A 9,659-nucleotide genomic window follows, 5' to 3' on the forward strand; every position below is an offset into this window, starting at 1 on the left:
TGTCCCGACAATGTTAATTTTAGTGGCTTGGCTTCCCTGTATTTCAGGAACCACTGTAGCCATCAACATGAAACTTTTACGGGACGTTAAACTGTATGTTCTAAGTCTCCTGAAGTTCCACAATTGCACTTCAGCCACTGCTTTTGGAAATACAATTTTTTAATTACATGGTTAAAATTTTGTGTACTGTTTTTGTACATTATCCTAAACAATTTAAATTATACATAACATTGTGTTCTTTCAGTTCAGTGGACTCAGAATATGTATGTTATTACTCCCTGAATATTTGAATACTCTACTCGAAGTGGTTTCTGAGATTTAGGGAAAAATGCAACAGAACGTAAATTGTTAGGAACGGCTTCTAAAGTTTTAAAAGACTGTAACTCATGTAATATATGATTAATTTTTTTATTTAGTCACTCAGAAGCACCATACTGTATATCATCCTCTTGATCATTTTCCAACTTTTTTCTTCTTTCTGGACTCCTTAGTGGCCAACTGTGCTGCATACTCTGCTTTATCAATGCGAACCTTGTCCATCTGTTCAAGTTCTCTGATGCAGTTTGCTCCAGGATTAATTCCCATATGCTGTAGCACTTTCACCCTACCAATGTTGCCATAACTGAAAGCAATAACAGCATCACTGACCCACCACTTTAGTGTCTTCATCCCAACAAAAACATTTTTTGGTAGGTGAGCCCATATAAGATTATTGAACAACTCATTGGGATTTTGAGTCTGACCATGCAGACATTTCTTCAGTAATTCAGGATTTGCCAGGTCTCTGAAAATAGGTTGTATGATATCCCTAGCTGCTGCTGGGATGGAGTGTTTATGGCTGTATGAATTGTTTGAGTACTGGGCATTGCGGTAATTGAACCATGAATCACGTGCAGGAGGGCAAAGTTGGTATACAGGTTTTTCATCAGTTGACAGTCTGTGGAAGAAGTTAGCCCATACTGCCTGCTTCATTTTCAACAAATCCTCAGTATTATTTCTAATGGCCATCCCATAATGCTGCTGTAGTTCATCAATCATTTTGTCTGTCAGTCTGCCTCTTATGGTTTTACCATCAGAAAGTTTCTTTCTCTCAAACTTTGTTTCAACTTCCTCAACCTGGTGCCCATCCTCTTCTGGACATGACCAACACATTCCAGTTTTGTGGTAATCTTCTCACCATAAGACTGAGCGGCTACTACACTGTTATATGCTTTTGAGTCTCCATTACCTAAGAACTTAGTGTAACACCCTCCCCTTTTGTTCACAGATCGACTAAAAATTTCTATAGCTACAGAGGCCGCCTTACCACCACTTGTTCCTTCATACTTTCTGTCACAGATATGCCCTTCTTCATTCTGTGATTTACACTTATAACAACGTTTTGTTACAATCTGGAAATCCATTACCTTTCCAGTATCCACACTGGTCACCGTAGCAACAGAATTCTTAGAACTGTAGCTGCGCTTCTGCCAAGTGCCATCAAAAGCTACTGGTATGTCAGTCATACCATCATTTATTTCAACAGCTTCATTTGAGGCACCCTTCATTGACTCACATGCAATAGATTCCACAGCAGCTCCATTAAATCCTACATACTTATCGATTTTACAAGGTAGGCGTGGCATATTCATCACCGCATGCATTGTTGCTGCTGCAGTGTGTCCTTTGCCAATAGCTCTCAGTCCATAAAACCAACTAACATTTATTTCAAAATAATTATATTTATACTTATCAGAATTCCAAAATGAATGCGTATATTTACAACTGGCACAATTATGATATGTTTCCTGGTTAGTCCATTTGATACCTCAGTGTCTTCATGTAAACTAACTGGCCCTCCACATATTTTACAACACACACATTCACCTAACACCCTTAGTAGGATGTGTAAATTGATCAGAATATAACCTAACCTACCATCTACATCTCTTGAGAAAACTGTGTATCACAACGTTTTATTTTAATCTTCGAAGCACTAATGGGTGTTTCTCTAGATACTGACGAGTTTGCCTGTATTTCATTGCCTGTAACTTCACATGCCACATGTTGAACACAATGTTTCCCTTTATTTGAAAATTATTATCATGAAACCCACGTTTCTTAAAAGCACTTCGTTTTGGCATCATACTTTACTTTTTGAGAGATTTACCAATCTGTTCATTACTTTTCCTCAGAAAAATGTTAGCACTTAGACATACAATGTGTGTTTATACTATGAAATGAAACAGTACTGTTTTCGACAGTACTACCAATACAAACACATAGTTTAACCTTTATAACACAGCAATCCATAGCCTTCTATATAAAAAATTACTGATTTTATTAGATCTTGAGGAAACACACTAAAAATTTTAACATTTTCAACCAGTGTAGATTATATTTAAAAAATAAAATAAAATACTTCCCATATGAGTTTATAAGTGATATATATTTTCATTCAGAAAATTGCAAATTTTATAATGAGATAAAAATCTGAAAATGTGAATTTTTTTTCCAATCGAACTCCCCTTAAGCAAGTATACGGCTCACGCAGCCCATTAGCCAGTCTCAGCTGTGCTATGTTACAGCTGTTTAGGGAACTGGGGATACTAATTGCTGCTTCCCAATGTGTTTATTCCTTGGTGGAGTTTGTCATTGAAACTATATACCTTTTTCAAATCAACATCTTAGTTCATGAATCAGTATTGGAAATAGCAATAATCTGCAACAAAGATTTAAAGTCACTTAATTTGATTCAGATATGTATCAGTTATTCAAGGACACACATTTTCAATTGCTTGCCAGCAGTGATAAATAGTTTAACAACTAATGACGTTCAGTATAAGAAGAGCTTGAAGGATTTATTGTTGGCCAACTACTTGTACTCCATTAATGAATTTCTAAGTAGAAGCAACTCATGTGTATATGTTATTAATAATACCAAACAGTGTGTGTGTTCATGCAGTCTGACTTCTGTACAAATTCAGTACATTAATGTGATCATTGTAAATAAGTGCTGTAAAATTAATTTAATATCTGATGGTGCATGGCTACATATAACCTAAGATTTACCATATGCACCTCCACATACTGAAAATTTATGTTTTTTGTTACAAGTTATTTATTATCATTTAGATGAAAATATGTTTAAGATTTGTTGGCTTATTCCATATCCATTGGAACCATTTCACTGGTATCTGCAGAAGGTACTGTATCATATTTGTTTTTCTTTGTGAATATTTATTTTGTATTCTTGTTTTTTTTTTACATCATCTGCATCCTGGAGGATACTCTGACTATGGAGCTATTGGAATGAAAAGTACATTAATCCAACCTAATCTTACCCCAGACAAGAATAGTGAAAAAGACCTCGATCAGTGCTCTGCCTGCTCCCGCTTCAGCTCCCTGATGTGACTGAGATCCATTGTCAAAACTGCTACTGTCATTCCAAGAATATAATTCTATTAAAGTTTTCAAATATTCTAACTACATGCAATATATATGTTTGAACGGTAGTAACTGAATATCATTTCTTTCTAGTGACAAATGTTAACATCAAATTACTTTTTATATTCTGCATGAACCGGAACAGTGATTGATGGTTAACTGACCATCTTTATTCTCTCTTGCCAGTTTCACACCTTGATAGTAAAATGGATGGACTAAGTAATTCACGCTGAGACTAACCTGTATTGTATGTAATTGTGGAGGACTCTTTGCCTTAATAATCAGCAATATAACAATTTATTTAAAACAAATTGTTTATACAATGGTATGGCAAACATGCTCTTTTGTAGCCAATGTCATGGACCCTTCAAATGGCAGAACAAATGCCTAAGTAAAGTGTCTGGAACTTTTGTTATGAACTATTTTATACATAAACATTAATAATGTGCTACTATCAGTTGTACATGTATGGTGATGCCTTTATTGGAGTCATCTGTTCATTATGAATTCATAGCAGTTTTCAGATATGTTGTGGCTTGCCTGGAAACAATTTTAATATTTTTAGTGAATATTTAAGACTTGTGGTCTAGGAGTAGCACCTATGACTACTTATCAAAATGTCCTGGGCCTTTGGTTCGAACCTTGTCACTACTTAAATTTTTATTAAAAATCATCAGCAATAACAGCTGAATATTTCAGGCATAAGAATCACCCTGGTGTTGTCAACAGCCTTGTCGAAGAAGGTGGAAGAGCGGACAGATTTTCAGGGCACTCTCTTGCCCTTGGGATCGGATACTGCCCCTAAAATCTGGATGAAACAGCAATTATCAATGATGTGTCAATGCAGAAGGCAATGGAGACCACTGCATTAAAGACAAGACACACAAAGTGTATCCACAGGAGAAGTGACATGTAATCGAAGAGAATGTCATGACAATCTCTCCATAGGCAAAAGATTGCGGACAAGTCCCCCATTCAGAGCTCCTGGAGGGGACTGCCAATGGGGAGGTGATCATGAGAAAAACATTGAATAACTGACAAAGGGACAACATACTATGTGTCAGGGTATGGAATGTCAGAAGTTTTAATGTGGTAGGTAGCTGAAAAATCTGAAAAGGGAAAGGCACAGGTACAATGAAATGAAGTTTTAGGGGAAGGAGTAGAAGAAAGAGTTATGGAAGAATATGGCTTGGTAGTAAGAATTAGCAAGGAGAAAGACTAACTAAGTTGCACAACAACTTTCGGTTAGTAATAGTGGATGCTCTGTTCAAGAATCATAAGAGGAGAAGGTATGCCTGGAAAAGGCTGAGATACAAAAAGATTCCAGTTAAATTACAACATCATCAGGCAGAGATTTGGAAATCAGGTATTGGACTGTAAGGCATAGCCAGGAGAAGGCATAGACTCACATCAAAACTTAGTAATGGTGAAGCGTAGGCTGGGAAGAATCAGTGCACAAAGAAATGGGATACTGAAGAATTAAGGAATGAAGACATACATTTGAAGTTCTCTGGGGTTGAAACTTCCTGGCAGATTAAAACTGTGTGCTGGACCGAGACTCGAACTCAGGACCTTTGCCTTTCGCGGGCAAGTGCTCTACCAACTGAGCTACCCAAGCATGACTCACACCCCGTCCTCAAAGCTTTACTTCTGCCAGTATCTCATCTCCTACCTTCCAAACTTTACATAAGCTCTCCTGTGAACCTTGCAGAACTAGCACTCCTGAAAGAAAGGATATTGCAGAGACATGGCTTAGCCACAGCCTGGGGGATGATTCCAGAATGAGATTTTCACACTGCAGCGGAGTGTGAACTGATATGAAACTTCCTGGCAGATTAAAACTGTGTGCCAGACCGAGACTCGAACTCGAGACCTTTGCCTTTCACGGGCAAGTGTTCTACCAACTGAGCTACCCAAGCACGACTCACGCCTTGTAGGAGACGAGATACTGGCAGAAGTAAAGCTGTGAGGACGGGGCGTGTGTTGTGCTTGGGTAGCTCAGTTGGTAGAGCACTTGCCCGCGAAAGGCAAAGATCCCGAGTTCGAGTCTCGGTCTGGCACACAGTTTTAATCTGCCAGGAAGTTTCATATCAGTGCACACTCCGCTGCAGAGTGAAAATCTCATTCCCTGGGGTTGTAGATAGTGCAATAATGGGTAGCTCAGTAGGCAGTTCATATGAAGAATAGTGGACATCTCTAAAGATGGCAGTTACAGAATTTGAAAGAGAAGCATAGCTGCAAGGAATGTAACTGCAAAGAAACCATGGGTAACAGAATAAATACAGGGTGACATAGAATAACGGGAATGTTTGAAATGAGTAGCGGCAGCCATAGGCAGGTGGCAGCACTGCGGGTTCATGACAGTTAGTGAGTAAACAGTCCACCATTTTATCAATCATGCATCAGTGGAATGGACAACAGTGTGCGTTAGCCGTAAAAAGTTTTATAAAAACAATGATAGTGACGCAGAGGGAGTTTTGACAATTTTATAATTTAGTTCTTTATACTCATGAAGTAACATCGACAGGGGATGTCACATTGATTCCATATTTTCAGATCTCCAGAAGGCTTTCAACACCGTTGCTCACAAGCATCTTCTAACCAAATTGCGTGCCTATGGAGTATCGCCTCAGTTGTGCGACTGGATTCGTGATTTCCCGTCAGAAACGTCCGTAGTAATAGATGGAAAGTCATCGAGTAAAACAGAAGTACTATCCGGTGTTCCCCAAGGAAGTGTTGTAGGCCCTCTATTGTTCCTGATCTATATTAACGACATAGGAGACAATCTGAGTAGCTGTCTTAGATTGTTTGCAGATGATGCTGTCATTTACCACCTTGTAAAGTCATCAGATGATCAAAACGACTTGCAATATGATTTAGATAAGATATCTGGTATGGTGCGAAAAGTGGCAATTGACCCTGAATAAGGAAAAGTGTGAAGTTATTCACATGAGTACTAAAAGAAATCAGCTAAATTTCGATTATACAGGAAGTCACACAAATCTGAAGCCTGTAAATTCAACTAAATGCTTAGGGATTGCAATTACAATGAACCTAAATTGGAATGATCACATAGATAATATAGTGGGTAGAGCAAACCAAACACTGTGATTCATTGGCAGAACACTTACAAGGTGCAACAGGTCTACTAAAGAGACTGCTTACACCATGCTTGTCTGTCCTATTCTGGAGTATTGCTGTGCGGTGTGGGATCCGCATCAGGTGAGACTGACGGATGACATCGAAAAAGTACAAAGAAGGGCAGCTCGTTTTGTATTATCGTTAAACATGGGAGATAGTGTCACAGACATGATACGTGAATTGGAGTGGCAATCATTAAAACAAAAGCGTTTTTCGTTGCGACGGGATCTTCTCATGAAATTTCAGTCACCAGTTTCCTCCTCCGAATGCAAAAACATTCCGTTGACATCCACCTACATAGGGAGACATGATCATCACGATAAAATAAGAGAAATCAGGGGTCACCCAGAAAAATTTAAGCCCTCGTTTTTCCCGCATGCCGTTCGAGAGTGGAACTGTAGAGAGACAGCTTGATGGTGCTTCATTGAACCCTCTCCCAGGCACTTTATTGTGAATAACAGAGTAATCATGTAGCTGTAGATGTAGGCCGTCATGATGCCATTTCGTCGAAAAGCGATAAGTTGTTGGATTAATAACTTTGAAGACACTGGATCTGCACTCAAGAAGAAACCAACAGGACAACCAAGAAGTGTGTGTTCTTCAGCGAACATTGCTGTTGTACGTGAATCTGTCCTCTGAGCCCATGGTGTTCAATTCATATGCCATCAGCAGTGGCTGGAATGTACCGGAAGAGTGTTCGCAGAGTTCTTCAAATAAACAATGACAATGAATTTCTAAACAAGTTGAGGATGTCAGATGAGGCACATTTTCATCTCACAGGTTACGTGAATCGAGACACACCAATGTTGAATTTGTATCTGTCCTGAGACGCCATGACCGGCCTCATTTGAACTCTTCTGTTGGGAGAGTTAATTTGGAGTTGGAACGGCTGCTTGTGTCGGGTGCGGGGGCTCATATTGGTGTGGTTCCTGTTGATTATCTCAGTAGGTGGGACTATACCAGGCACGGCCTACATCTCAACAGGAAAGGGAAGGGGAAACTGGCTGGGGTAATAGCAGGAAATTTAAGGGGGGGAGGCACTGCCATGAATGGTAAAATACCAGTGGTTACAGGTGTTGGAGCAGCACCTTTTTTAGGATAGGTAAGACAGAAAGATGTCAAGTTCTACGAGAGGTCAGGATTGAAACAAATCTTCAGTTTAGGAAAGAAATTCAACAGCACAATTCTAGCACATTGGATCACCAATCACAGCTATCAATTATAAATTTTCACCAATCACCAGAAATTTTATCTCCACCAAGTTGTATCTCAGTCCTAGGTAATTGCATTGATGAACTAAAGTCACCCAACCCAATTGACATAATCTGCCTCTCTGAACACCATGTGACCACTGGTATAGGAACTAGGCCTAAGCACAATGAGAAACTCAGACAGGAGAGTACTGCAAATGTTAGAATAAGGAAAGGTTCTCATAAAAGTATAATTAAAAATAATGTAAGTATATTTCATCAAAATATTGGGAGTTTAAAGAATAAAGTAGATGAGCTTCTGGTTTGTTTGGAAGATTTAGAAGCTGAGAATGAAATAGATATACTATGCCTGTCTGAGCATCACATTGTTACTGATATGGATAAGGTAAATGTAAGTGGTTATAAGCTCTCTGCACATGTAATGAGAGAAAATATGGAGAAAGGAGGAGTTGCCATATATGTCAAAAGTTATCATTATGCAAAAAGTATAGAAACAAAAAAGTTTTGTGTAGAGAAACATATAGAAGCATGTGCCTGTGAGCTTAAATTAAATAAAGGCACATTTATAATTGTAACTGTATATAGGTCCCCATCAGGAAATTTTCATCTATTTCTGAAAAATTTGGACTCCTTGTTGTGCTATCTGTCAGACAGGGGGAAGCAAATTATTATTTGTGGGGACTTCAATGTAGATTCTCTGAAAGAGGGTAATAGGAAAAATGACCTTGAAGTATTACTCGGTTCTTTCAATTTGACACCCGTTATTGATTTTCCTACTCGGGTGGTAAAGGATAGCAGCTCACTGATAGATAACTTCTTTATAGACCAAGATAAGTTTAACCAGATAAATGCTCAGCCTGTTGAGAATGGTCTTTCCGATCATGGTGCACAGCTAGTTACAATATATGACATAGCTCCATTCAGCAATACTAAACAGTCCTCCAAAGTAGTACGTTCAGTCAACAATTTAACAATTGCAAATTTCAGGGAAAGCCTACAGCAGTTAGACTGGGATGAGGTATACCGTGAACCTGATGCCAATTTAAATTATAATTTATTTCATTACATTTTTGTAAATGCATTTGAAAACTGCTTCCCCAAGAAAATAGTTAAATATACTCGTAAGAAACCTTGTAACAAACCATGGCTTACTAAGGGTATAAAAATATCTTGTAACCGGAAAAGGGAAATGTATCCGACAGCAAGAAAGAGTAGTGACCCAGAAACTATCAAAAATTATAAAAACTACTGTGTTATATTAAGAAAAGTTATTAAAAAATCCAGGAGTATGTGTATCATGTCTGAAATCAGCAACTCTGATAATAAAATTAAAACAATTTGGAACATTATTAAAAGAGAAACAGGTCAACCAAGAGCAGAGGAAGACAGTATTACCATCAAATTGAATGAAAACTTTACGAACAAAAAGTCAGAAGTTGAAAATATTTTTAATAATCATTTTCTAAATGTTGTGGATATAGTAGGATCCAGGTGTTCATTAGAAGATGCTAGGCTGTTAATGGAAGAGGCCATACCTACGCAATTTGATACAATTGAAATCTCACCCACTTCTCCCTCTGAAATTAGGAAAATAATAAACTTGCTTAAAAGCAAAAACTCACATGGAATTGATGGCATTTCCAGCAAGATACTAAAAGCTTGTTCTCAACAGATAAGTAAGATTCTCAGCCACCTGTGTAATAGCTCTCTGGAACAGGGCATTTTCCCTGATAGACTGAAATATGCTATTGTTATACCTTTGCATAAAAAGGGGGATAGATCTGATGTCAACAATTACTGTCCAATCTCCCTTCTAACAGCTTTATCCAAAATTTTTGAGAAGGTAATGTATTCAAGAGTAGCTTCACATATCTGTAAAAA

This window comes from Schistocerca piceifrons, chromosome 1, assembly GCF_021461385.2.
Source record: "Schistocerca piceifrons isolate TAMUIC-IGC-003096 chromosome 1, iqSchPice1.1, whole genome shotgun sequence".
Taxonomy (NCBI): Eukaryota; Metazoa; Arthropoda; class Insecta; order Orthoptera; family Acrididae; genus Schistocerca; species Schistocerca piceifrons.